Source organism: Balaenoptera acutorostrata, chromosome 18 (assembly GCF_949987535.1).
Source record: "Balaenoptera acutorostrata chromosome 18, mBalAcu1.1, whole genome shotgun sequence".
Lineage (NCBI taxonomy): Eukaryota > Metazoa > Chordata > Mammalia > Artiodactyla > Balaenopteridae > Balaenoptera > Balaenoptera acutorostrata.
The window spans coordinates 12,355,262-12,368,769 of record NC_080081.1 but is presented as its reverse complement, the minus strand read 5'-3'; the positions used below and the strand labels follow the sequence as shown (position 1 = coordinate 12,368,769).

General features: G+C 43.9%; 1 protein-coding gene across 4 annotated transcripts in view; it reads left to right on the top strand.

Moving 5' to 3' along the window:
• Positions 1-9: 9 nt before the first annotated feature.
• FARP1 (FERM, ARH/RhoGEF and pleckstrin domain protein 1) overlaps positions 10-13,508 on the top strand; it is a 294,466-nt gene continuing 280,967 nt past the window's right edge. Inside the window, exon 1 of one of the 4 annotated variants that reach the window (XM_057533237.1) lies at positions 10-437. The gene's annotated coding sequence lies outside the window, so the exon portion shown is untranslated. Of the gene's footprint in view, positions 532-13,508 lie in introns of all 4 variants that reach the window. The other 3 variants (XM_057533235.1, XM_057533234.1, XM_057533236.1) reach the window with 3 other exon arrangements.

Here is a 13,508-nt window from a genome sequence, read left to right as displayed (position 1 = left end):
CTCGCCTTCCTTCACTTCCCGCTCGCCGGTCTGGAGGCGGCGGGGCCGGCGCGGGCGCAGGGCTGCGGGCGCTCGGCTGGCGCGCGGGGCGGGGACGCGGCCGCCGCCCGCTTTGCGCCGCTCCTCCCCGCGCGAGTGGCGCTCGGCCCGGCGTCGAGGCGGCCATGGCGACCCTGAGCCCGCTCCCCACCCACCCCGCCTGCTCCGCCCTCCCCTCCTCCCCGCGCCACCTTTGATGGCTCGGACCTCGGCCGGCCACCGCCAGCCCCGCTCGCGCGTCCGCGCCGCCGCCGCCGCCCCCGCCGCCCGCGGGTATTAATAGCCGAGCGTCCCCGCCGCACGCGCAGCCGGAGCCGCCGCGCCCTCGGCCGCCGGGAACTCGGAGCTGCGGAGCCCGGAGGCCGGGAGTGGGAGCCGGAGCCGCCTGCGCCGTGGAGGTAGGAGGCGCGCGGCGAACAATGATCCCGGCGGACTGGCGGCAACTTGTGCGAGTCGGGCGCCCGAAGCCGACCGACCGGGGCGCGGGTGGAGGTAGCTGCGTGGCCCACGGGTCCTGACCGGAGGAGGGGGCGGCGGGTGGGACCGGGCTTCCCCTACTGAGGCGGGAGAGTCGCTCTCCGGGCCCGGGGCAGCCCGGCAACAATAGCCGGAGCTCGGGGGCCTCCGGGCTCCGCGCCGCCCCTTGCACCCTCCTCTCACCTCCGGGGACTCGGGCTGCGGGCTCCGCGCGCGTCCCCCCTCGCCTCCCCCGCCCCGCGGCGCCCTTCCCCCTCTTCCTCCCATCCCACCCGGCGCGCTGACAGCGCCGGACGCGGCTTCCGGACCTCCGGCTGCAATCTCGGCCCCTGAGACCGACCGCGGGCCGGGGAGGTGGCCGTTGGCGCGGGTGCCACCGCGCTGCCGGGTGCCCTCCGCTCGCCCACGCCGGTGCGAGGACCCCGGTGGGTGACAAAGAGGAACACGCCCTCTGCCTAAGTTAGATTTTGTCCCTCTTTGCCGCCAACCTTTATGAAGAGCAAAGTTTTTTTTTTCTTTCTTTCTTTTTTTTTTTTTAAGCAAAGGACAGAGATTTTTGTGGTGAGCATTTCCAAACAACAACTTCTGATTGTGGTTTTACGATTTAAGTTCCGGAAACTTTAGCTGTGTGATCCTGCTAGACCTTTGAGAGTGTGTGCGTATGTGTGTGTGTGTGTGTGTGTGTGTGCGTGTGTGTGTGTGTTTTGTTTGAGGGGAAAAAAATGAGTTCCCCGTAATCAGTCTAGATGTCGTTTATGGCAGTTGGAGCCCAGCTGGAGTCTGTGCAGGATCCCCCAGAAACGAGGGAGGTGAGGCGCACAAAGAAACGGGGACCCTGGTATCAGATCAGCCCCTTGAGATGTGGAGAGATTGCCTTTCATCTGGAACAGTTTAGCCGGCTCAGCCTGTCTCTGATTCTTCTGGAGTACCATGGTGGCCTCTGGCTGTTTCATTTTATTATTGTTGTTGATGTCTTTCTTGTTAGTTTCCCAGGTTTGACTTGCTCAGCCCCGCCCTCCCCTGTTTCACGGTTCCCCCTTAGCCATGGCTTTTGGGGACCCCCATCTCCCCGACCCAGCAGGCAGGGTCTTCAGCAGAGCCAAACCCCAGCCTAGCAGTGGGTTAGGTTCACTGTGCTTTGCATGTGGTGACTTGGCCAAGCCCATTCCAGAACATCTTCCAGCATTGTCTTGCTTTTCTTATTCAGTCTAAACAGGACAGAAATGAGGAAGAAAGGCCTTTTTGGTCCTGAGAGCTTTGGGACATTTGCCTTAAAAATTGTCCTCATTGTTGCCATCAAGCAGGCCCTTCTGAAGTCTCCTACCTTTGGCTGTCTTTCCACATTCCACAGCCTTCTGGCCGGGGGTTTACCTTCAGCCTTTCCGGGGGGTTGGTCTTCTGGGTTTGACACTTCCTGATGATGGGTTCAGCATCCACATGGCTCACTTTATATTCCTGCAGCATCGTTCTGCAGCAAGGCACCAATATTGGAGTTACTCCAAGCACAATGGAACGTTTGTGTTCTTAGAATGTCTGGCTGATAGAACTGCTTCTGGGTAAAACGAAGAGACACATTATTGGCCAGTGGCTGGCTTACTGGGCGAGGTGTTGGTGGAAATAGTGAGCTGCTAGCCCAGTGCTTCCCAGAATCTCTTCTTTCTTTTATGTGGACGAGAAACTTGAAATACTTGGTGATTATGTAGCTGTGCTCCACAGGGCCACAGATTCGGTAGCATGCCCCCTGTGAGTTGGGGTGTGGTTTTTCATTTAAGGTGTTCTTCCCCTGTGGGAATCCTGAAGGTAGGTTTATAATGTCCTTTTTCACATAGTTAGTCTTTTACTGGAATTTTATACAGGGATTGAATTCCTTAGGTCTTAATAGAATACTAATGGTACTCTGTGGGCCAAATTTACCAAAAGGAGGTTTAAAAATCTGTCCTAGATAATTTTCTTCTGGTATGTTGCAGTTATGCCATAATTATCTTAAGACCATGAGGAACCTGGGTGACTATTTTTGTTTTGCTTTTTATTTAAGAAACTGTCCAAGGAAATGGTTTTAAGAAGATAAGAATTGAATATAGTTTTGAAAGGGTTAGTTTTTTTAAAAAAAAAGTGGAATTCATCCTCTATATTCATTGAGCTCTAATATTCATAGAAGAGTTTAATTCATTTGGAAAATGATATATATTTATAAGGAGGGTGCCTGTGATAGACATCAGAAAAGAAAACCTTTTTCCATCCTTGAGGAGGTTAGAGAATGCTGGAGAAGAGACAGGAGCCCAATTTTTGCATACTGAACGCTTTAGGAAAGACGGCATTATGGCTTTCGCAGAGGATGAGGAAAGTTGTATGGATTTGTAGGTACTTGGCTAGTGCTTTGACAGCAAAAGCTTTTGTAAGTGGCCTTGCTTATTTCAGAGACCTGCCTAGTGAAATGCACTTTCCCCTTGAACTGAAGATGCTACAGACAAGAGAAGGGCTCTTATAATCCCCAAATACAGTCACTCAAGTCCTTTCTACTTTGGGTGCACAGGTATTCCAAGTGTTGCTTACCATTGCGTGGGAGGGGAGAGGGTGGGCTTTTAAAGGTTCCTGGGGCTGCACCTCTCGTATTATTTGGTACTTTTGATTGAAAGGAGGGCTCTCCAAGCCTGACTATTGAATGGGAAGCGGTGGGTCAACTTTTTAAAAAAATTTTTCCTTGGTTTTTTAATGGTTAGAGTTTCTCCTGTGGCCTCACTTCATCATAGGCCCCTCACCCTCTGTTTCCGCCAGGTTACTGCCTTAAGCACTTCCACATGTCTGGGAAGAGCAGAGCCCAACGGTTTCCATTCAAAATTACTTGAAATACTGATTTCACCAGTCCTTTTATGCCAAATGCTGCCTTTGTTTTTAATCAAGGAGCCCCCAGAAACTGTTTATTTTGAAGTGGAGAAACTGGCTTTTTATAGGCTGCCCTCCTCCTGGTTTAAGTCAGTTAAAAATGTTTTGCCAAGTGGATACTTTGAGCAGAAGTGGACAGTTGGTACATATGAAATGTGGGTGCTCTAAGCCTTTGATACTTGTGAAGCAAACCAGGGACCGTCAGGTACAATGTGCCTCACCATGCTCAGCGCTGCCTATGAACTCAGGCAGTTTTCTTATTTAACGTGGGATGGAAATCAGATGGCAAGATGGGCAATTTAATATGGGAATTCATCATTTACACTGAATTAACGTCATGTGTAAAATGGTCATATTTGTGCATACATTTTCAAACAAAAGGGCCTCAGGCCAAACTGGATTACCTTTAACTCTCTATTATGTAATATTCCTCACCAAAGAATAACTCCACTTTGTGTGTAGACTTTGGCCTTTTCATAAAGGTATCTTAGAAGACTTATAAATCCAGTATTGTATGACTTTCATTTTTTGTTCTCATCGTATTAATTCAGGATCTAGTATAGTGCCTGGCACATAGCAAACCCTTTCTAAATACTTGTTGAGTGAATAAGTAAACCTAATTTTCATGTCCTTTCAAGTTATTCTTTAAGGTTTTTAAGGGAAATTTGATATTAGCCCTGACAAGTTGTTGTTCTGGGAATTTGAAAATTTGGTATTTGATTTCATTTCTGTTTTGTTCTAATTTAACAATTTAAACTAACCTTTAAAGTTGGGTATTGTAAAAATATACGGGCTCATTTTTAAAAAATCAGACAATAAAAGCATGAAGAAGAAAGTAAAACCTACCTGAAAAAATTAGCTTCTGGGATAACTTTCCCTTTCCTTCTTAGAGGTATATTTTTTAGAAGTTCCATTAGTGAGCATCTCTTGGGGGTAACCTCAGTTTTTGTGTGCCTTTAAATTTGTTCTGGAATGATAAACTACCTGGGCGCGCAATTCTGGATTGTTGATCCTATATTAATCAACTCTCTTTTGGTTCCATTGTTGTTGTCGTAGTGGCTAACTGTCATTTGTAAATAGTCTGTCTTTTCTCTCTGGCTGCCTTTAAGATCCTTTGGAGTGCTGCAGTTTCAGTACGTCTAGATGTAATTTCTCCTTTACTTTTATTCCCCTCTCTCCTCCCCCATCTGCTTCTTTTCCCTCCTCCCTCCCGCTTCCTCCATCATCTTATCAGTGTGTTCCTTTCTGTTGCCCTGTAGTATTTCGGTGTCTGGATGTGCTACAGTTTGTTGATCTGGTCACCCTTGGCCACTCTGGCTGTTTCCAGTTTGGGCTGTTATGAATAAGGCTGCTATGAACATTTGTGAACAAGTCTTTGTGCGGAGATCTGTTTTCCTTTTTATTGCTCGGTCTTATGATAAGTGTATGTTTATAAGAAACTGCCATCTGTTTTTCCAAAGTGTTTGTACCATTTTACATTCTCGCCAGTGATATATGAGTGTTCCACGTACTGTAATCCTCATGAACACTTGAAATTATCCATCTTTTTCATTGTAGCCATTCTGGTAGATGTGTAGTGGTATCTCCTTGTGGTTTAATTTTATATTTCCCTGAAAGGGAAATGATAAGTTTTCCTGTGCTTTTTGGCCATTTGTCTATCTTCCTTTGTGCCGTGTCCATTAACACTTTGTTCTTTTTCATTGATATTTGTCTGATTGTTTTATATAGCTTTAGAGTATAATTGACATACAATAAACTGCGTATACTTAATGTCATCTTATTTTACAATTATAGGAGTTCGATGTATATTCTATATACAAGTTCATTGTTAGATCTATGTATTAATATTTTTACCAGGCTATTTTTTAATCTTTTCCTCTTTTAGTGGTATCTTTTGAAGAGCAAAAGTTATTAGGGAAACATTGTACATGGTCTACTTATTGAACTTATTAAAGGTCAGGGAATTTTTTCAGCTTTGGAAAAATAACACATTTTTGTGTGTAAGACATAGACTAATATTGCTTTGTTCAAGAGGTCAGTCTCCATTTACTTCATGGGGATGGAGCAGTTCTATTCTTTCCTAACTAAAACTGAGTTGAAAAGACATGAAAATGAAAAAACAAAAAAACAAACCCTGCTTATTTTGAAAATCTGGGGAAACAAGGTGTTTAAGGTTATGATCAAATAAATTTCTGAAATTCAAAATTGAATTGTTTGTTCTTTTAGCACACAGAAAGATTGTGGAAAATAAATATTTTTGAAATCAATACAAAAAATGGAGCCCTGGGTAAAAGCAAGATGTAACATTCTAAAAAGAGGTTGGAATGGCATACGTAGGTGCTTGTAAAAGGAGTTTAGTGTTTCTATTTTGACATGAATTATATAGTGTTATTTATGTACTCTCCTCATTTTCTGAACCAGATAACAAGCATTGTTGTCAGGTCAGAAAGTACGTTTTCCTGATTTTTGTTTCTCCTGCCCATAGAAGGTAAATAAATATTGCTTGACTTGAATTAAAATTTTTGTAATGACTGAAACAGAAACAGACTCAAAGAAATAGAGAACAGACTTCTGGTTGCCAAGGAGGAGGAGGGTGGGGAAAGGATGGATTGGGAGTTTGAGGAGATGATTAGCAGATGCGAACTATTTTATATTGTACAGATAAACAACAAGGTCCTACTGTAGCGCACAGGGAGCTATATTCAATATCCCGTGATAATCCATAATGGAAAAGAAAAATAAATAAATAAATAAAATTTAAAAATCTGTATAATGAAAACCCCATGACATTTTAGAATACGGAAGTTAGAGATTGGGATCAAAGGTAACAAGAGTTGGGAGTATAGGTGTTAAAATGTGATGTTGGGCAAGTTATTGGTGATCTTTTCCTAAAACATCAAGGAAACTTCCAAGAGTGCATTTATCTTCCAGTGATAGAATCTTTGACTGATAGCAGTGAAAGTCATCAAACAATTAGTTGCCTCAAGTAATAATAAGAAGGAAGGGGCTCCCGGTTCAATGCCTCAGCTCACAGAATCACCCGGGACCCAGGTTCTTTCTGTCCTTCCACCCTGCCATCCCGGCGTGTTGCTTTTTGTACTCTGGCTTGCTGCCTAGTGGTTAATTAGACTGCTGCAGCCTGATTGGCTGTTATGGCGAAGGGCTGCTGCAGCTTCATGCTTTTTACTCTTACACATTTGGTGTCGTCGGGCCAGTAGTGGCACAGCCTTCTTCACGCTCCTTTTGTCCTTAAGCAAAGTGCTTCTCAGAAGCCTCCAACATTTGTTGGTCTTCGAAGAAGGATCTGGGGAATATTTCTGCGCTCTGAAAGAGAGACCCAAGGGCTGGACTGAATGTGATGCCTGGAACCATAGCAGCCAAAATTGTGACTAGCCTTGGGATGAAGGCGAGAGGATGATGGGCTGAAAGATGGAAGCAGAGTTCTTGTGGGCCTCGCTTAGTCACTGACCTTCCTGCACCTGGAGCTTACTACACTAAATAATAGCTAATTTTGTATACCAAATAACGCAGACCTGGACTTAGTGTAATAGACAATAAGTTTCCCCACCCCACTTTCTAATTCTGTTATTGCCATCCAAAGCATCTTGACTGATACATTAATTGGAACACTTTATCTTTCTTTTTAAAAAATATTTTGTCTTTTTTTGTTTTTTAAATTAAGTATAGTTGACTTACAATGTTAGTTTCAGGCGTACAACATAGTGATTTGATATTTTTATAGATTATGCACCATACAAAGGTTATTTCAGTATTAATGACTATATTCCCAGTGCTATACATTACATCCCTGGGACTTACTTATTCTATAACAGGTCATTTGTACCTCTTAATCCCCTTTGCCCATTTTGCCCATCGCCCCACCCTCCTCCCCTTTGGCAGCCACTAGTTTGCTCTCTGTATCTGTGAATCTGTTTCTGTTTTGTTACATTTATTCATTTGTTTTTTAGATTCCACATATAAGTGAAAATACAGTATTTATCTTTCTCTGTCTGACCTATTTCACTTAGCATAATCCCCTCCAGGTCCATCTATGTTGTCACAAATGGCAAGATTTCATTCTTTTTTATGGCTGAGTAATATCCCATTGTGTATATATACTACATTTTCTTTATATATTCATCTGTCAGTGGACATTTAGGTTGTTGCCATGTCTTGGCTATTGTTAATAATGCTGCAATGAACATAGGGGTGTGTGTATCTTTTTGAATTAGTGTTTTCGTTTTCTTTAAATACGCAGGAGTAGAAATGCTGCATCGTATGGTAATTCCAGTTTTAATTTTTTGAGGAGCCTCCATGCTGTTCTCCATAGTGTCTGCACCAATTTATGTTCCCATCAACAGTGCTGGAGGGTTCCTTTTCTCCACATCCTCACCAGCGCTTGTTATTTCTTGTCTTTTTGATGATAGCCGTTCTGACAGGTTGGAAGATTTGATCTTTCATCTGCCATTTAACATTATCTATGAGAAAAAGAGTTTATTACTGTTAATTATATGGAAAGTGGCTTAGTGATCACGTCAAGTCACTGTGAGAGATGAACTATTTTTAAGGACTTTACGTATTTGATAATGTGTGCAAATCTTGTCACTAAGTCTGCATGATTTTCACCTTTTCCTCTTAAGATGGCCTTGCAGGACATCTGCTTAGCATTGACCATTTGGGGTTTGGATAACAAGACATACTTGATGGGAATATTTCGTTTCTTTAAGAAAAAAATGATGGCAGTGCCTACCATTTCTGTCAACCTAGAATGGCATTTATCTGCATGTTTAATATTGCTTAGGAGATTTGTGAGGCCATTATTTATTTATTTTTGGCTGCGTTGGGTCTTTGTTGCTGCGCGCGGGCTTTCTCTAGTTGCAGCGAGCGGGGGCTACTCTTCGTTGCGGTGTGCGGGCTTCTTATTGTGTTGGCTTCTCTTGTTGTGGCGCATGGGCTCTAGGCGCGTGGGCTTCAGTAGTTGTGGCGCACAGGCTTAGTTGCTCCGCGGCATGTGGGATCTTCCCAGACCAGGGCTTGAACCCGTGTCCCCTGCATTGGCAAGTGGATTCTTAACCACTGCACCACCAGCGAAGTCCCTGTGAGGCCATTATTAATCAGAGATTAATATCTTCCTTTTAATCTTGCTGGATCTTTTGGTTGTCTGGCATGAAATCTTCCTGAGGACCAATGTTATTAGTAGAGTGAACTGCTTGGAAATATCAGGATTTGGGTAAACTAAAGATTTACCACGTTGAAAAATTAGACACAGATATTTGTGAGCCTGTAAAGAAAAGTTGAATGATTTTATAATAACCGTAATCCAAGCAAATGAATTGAACGGAAAATATCCTGGTGAACAACTTGCAGAATATAGAGCCACAATATTCCTATCTATTTTTATTTAATTGATATGACTTTAAAAAAGAAATCTGGTCCTTCCCCCACCTCTTACTATCAAGATGGTCAACTGACCAGGGTAACTTACATATTCGCTGCTGTTTTATTTTCACTTCACTTTATGTAAGGACTTATCAATTCAACAGATATTTATTGAACAGCTGTGTTGAATTACTAGTTACCATTGGTGCCACAGAAACAGGGTGCAGTTCCCTGCTCTCAGAGTGTAGCATCCAGACCGGATTGGAGAATTATCTAGATAATTACAATATAAGGTGGTATATGACCAGAGCTTTGCAAAAGGTACTGTAATCGTGGAAGTGTTCAGGATAGTAAGACATTGGATTCTGGTTGGAAGTTGCATTTAAGTTGAGCTTTCAATAAAGAAGTGTGTTTTGTTTGTTAGCTTGTTTATTTTAGTGTTCCCTTTGTAGTCTGTTTATTGTAACAGGATTAGAAAAGTATTCACTTATAAAACAGAAAGTAAAAATCCCTTACAATCCTGCTGGTCAAAATTTATGAAGATTAAGATTTGATTTATTTCAATTTGACTTTTGGCATATTCAATATATCCCCAGTATTTTTCTCTACATACATTTTTTAAAAATAGGGAGAATGATGCATGTATAATTAGAAGTCACTTTCCCCCCATAACATTGTCTGAGTGTTTTCCATACTGAGTTTTCTTTGAAATGAAAATGTTCAATGGCTATATAATATCCCCCTGTATAGTCCTACATAATGAACCTAACATTGCCCTTTATCGGTGATTTCTTGTGCTTGCAGTATTTGGCTGCAGTGACAATCTGTACATACATCTATGGAAAAGAGGGTCTCTTGTTGCAAGGGACAGACACCCACCTTGAGTCATAGGAAGCAGAATAGGGGAATTTCGTAGCTCTCAATTCCAACCCCAGAAAGGGCAGAGGTGGGTCATCTCAGGAAGGGAGACCTGGGTCCAAAGACTCCAGCCACCTGTGGGGTTGCCCTCACAATGCCCTGCTTTTTCGCTAGGGATTGGCTTCATTTTCCTGGTTCTCTCCACGGGCACTTCGGGGCAGTTTGCTGGTGACGGTGGCGCTGTCCTGCATGTTGCAGGAAGGATAGCATCCATGGCCCCGCCTGGAAAGTCAAGCGGTCCTTCAGTCATGCTGGCAATTAGTCACAGCGTCACACATGTTCCATTCCCCGGGATAAAGCATTCATGCCGCTCCTGCTGTGATCGAGAATCACCTAGTTGGAGTTTGAACCCCCATCTCCACCCCTCCAGGGAAGGACTCCTGTTTAGCCCAGATGAAGGGCCTCTCTTGTGATGGGTGTTTGTGTGGGGGGTGTACAAGGATGGGGTGAGGGTGGGGAACAGCAGTCTTTATGGGTAGGATTGACAGGCAAAAATAAGGGGAAAAAACTGCCTGGGAGAGGGATCAAAAGGGAAGGAGGGGCAGAGATAGGAAGGAAAGGCCTCGGTCCACCACCATCCAGGGCTGTGCTGAAGCTCGCGGGTCCCCATCACGTAAAGGTTGATGTCTGAGCCCCGAGAGCAGCAGTTCTAACCTAATGTTCCCTTGTGAGGGGCGTCATAGTGATTTGTTCCTGATTAGACATTATCCCCAAACAACCTTCCTCTCGCTTGTACTCAGACACACCTTCCGGAATGGGAGGAAAGGGGTAGAAATCGATCAAGCTTGCTCGGTGTGAGTTTATAGCAAAACTGTTCCCTGCAGAAGCCCACCAGGTAGGTTGGGATGGGAGGTGTGCCTGTGTGTTACTTTCTCCTCACTTGTGACGACTCTTTACCTGCCCCCTTTCTCTGTTGTTGGTCAGAGGCACTTAGTGAGCAAAGGTGTTAGTTCGTGGCAGCCCTAATCAGTCCCCAGCAAACAGGGCTGTTTCAGGGCAACGATACATTGAGAGGGAAGATACCCATTTGTGACACAGCCAAGCCATGCCCATTTTTCAAATTCCCAGTCAAAGCAATGTCTGTGTCTCAGTTCCGTTGGCTCACCTTTTGAGATTATCCACAGAAGCGTTGGGGAAGCTGACTGATGCGTAACTGGTTTCATCCATAGAGTATCTCACATCATTAGTTATTTACTCCCCAATGTATGAATTTTGCCTTTTTCCCCAGAGTTAGTTTCTGGAGGTCAGGGGCCATGTCTCAAACGTCTATTGTATCTTCTAGGTACTTAGGAAAGAGCCTTTCTTTGATGGATTAATGAAAATCTTATCATAGGATCTTAGGCAGCTAGAAAGTCACAACTCATGAGATTCTCAATAACTCTTCACAGGCTAGAAAGAATAAAACTGATCTATCTCACTTTTTTTTTTTTTTTTTGATCTATCTCACTTTTAACAAAGATCTGTCAAGCACCTTTTATCCGGAGGGCACTATTCTTGAGATTCACATCGGTGAACAAAACAGGCCGAAAAATCCTCGTCTTCAAAGGGACCATATATTTTTCGGGGTCCAAACTGAGACATTTTTGACCCTGAAAAGTGCTAACTCCATGGGCTGCCAGAACAAGAGGCGTCTAAGTGGGTGGTCACCCTCGTGCTCAGAGAGTGGCCCAAAGTGGGGGGCTGATTTTTCCCAGAGACCGACAGACTGCCTTTGGGACAGTCTGGGGACAGATACAGTTAATCTCCCGTGACTTCAGGGATGAGCCCCAACATTTACTCACCTGGCACATGTTTACTGAGAACCTGTGAGGTTGTATCAATGTTCTCCTAAAAGATTGTTTGCTCCCAGGCAAGACTGTTCATAGGGACATGCAAGTGGGAGATTTGTCCTCAGCTGTTGAGGAAAATAATGAATGGAATTGTTTGAGAGACGGTGGACTCCTGAGATAAACATTACAGATTCCAAGTAACTTGCTTGCAGAAGTCCTTTTTTTTTTTTTTAAATTATCAGCACCTTTAATTATTATTTATTTATTTATTTGGCTGTGTTGGGTCTTTGTTTCTGTCCGAGGGCTTCCTCTAGCTGTGGCAAGCGGGGGCCACTCTTCATTGTGGTGCGCGGGCCTCTCACTATCGTGGCCTCTCTTGTTGCGGAGCACAGGCTCCAGACGCGCAGGCTCAGTAGTTGTGGCTCACGGGCCTAGTTGCTCCGCGGCACGTGGGATCTTCCCAGACCAGGGCTTGAACCCGTGTCCCCTGCATTAGCAGGCAGATTCTCAACCACTGCGCCACCAGAGAAGCCCTAGAAGTCCTTTTGATCAGCGTTTTTTTTTTTTAGATTTGGAAATCTACAGGGCTCTAGGCCCTGAAGGTGATTTAATGGATATATTTCTTTTTAAGAGAAAAAGGAATTGAAGATGTTTTGGAAGGAAAGCATATGTGCATTAATAATAATAAAAAAAGGATATACAGTAAAAGTGACTCTTTCCCCCCGTGTACTATTCTGTGAGTTTTACCACATGTACTGATTTGTATGACCAACACCACAATCAAGATATGGAACATTTTCAGCAGCTTAAAAAATTCCCGTATGTTGTTCTTTCGTGTCACCCTCCTCTGTCCCCTGCCCCAACCCCTGTTAACCGCTGATCTTTGCTCTGTCACTATTTGTTCTTTTCCAGAATGTCTTATAAGTGGAATCACAGAGTATGTAACCTTTTGAGACTGGCTTCTTTCACTCACACAAATGTTTCTGAGATTCTTCTAAGTTGCTGTGACCATCATTCTTTCCCTTCTGTTGCTGAGTTGTATTCCATTGTGTGGAGGTACCACAGTTTGTGTGGCCATTCAGTTGTTGAAGGACATTGGGGTTCTTTCCAGTTTGGGGCAATTGTGAATAGAATGGCTATAAATGTACAGCTGCTAGAAACCGTCACGTGCAGGTTTTGATGTGGGTGTGATTTCTGAGGGGCAGATATCCAGAAGTGGGGTCTTCACCGGCACTTGATGTTGTCAACACTTTTTATTGTAGCCATTTTAATAGGTGTGTAGTGCTGTGTCAGCAAGGCTGTTTATTTATTTATTTATTTTAAAATATGCTAAGAAAACACCTGTACAAGGGGCTTATCCAAAGATAGGACTAAATCATTTCCTGGACTACCTAGCAGAGGCTTAATGAACTCTGTTAGCTGCCCAGTTTTTGAAGGGGTAGATCAAAAAGAGCAATTGTGTATATAAAGCCTGTAACAATGCCAACAAGAAATAGATGTAAATAACATGTCCTGTAGATACTTATCTCAGAGCCCTGATGGGGTGTATAGGTTTGATGTCAGTAAGTATCTTGTTAATTCTCTATATGAATATACAGTGAAAATGATTAAGAGATAGAATTACAGAAGCAGCTGAAAGGCAGTATAGACATGGAGGAAAGAACACAGGCTTCGGGGCATGTATTAGTTGTCTATTGCTGTGTGACAAATTCCTCCCAAATTGAGTGACTTATGTCAATGGTAAATATTGTCTTTCACAGCTTCTCTGGGACGGGACTCTGGGAGTGGCTTAGAAAGGCAGCTCTGGCTTGGATATTTGTAGTAAAGATGTCAGCTGGGGTGGTAGGATCTGTTTCCAAGGAAGCCCATAGGCTCCTCAGGCAGACTGCTTGAGTGTCCTCACAGCATGGCAGCTAGATTCTCCCAGAGTGAGTAATTTATGAGGAGACCAAGATAGAAACTGCCATGACCTAGGCTGTGAAGTCCTACTTCGTCACTTCCAGATTCTGGGTCACACAGGCCAGTCATGATTCAGTGGGAGGT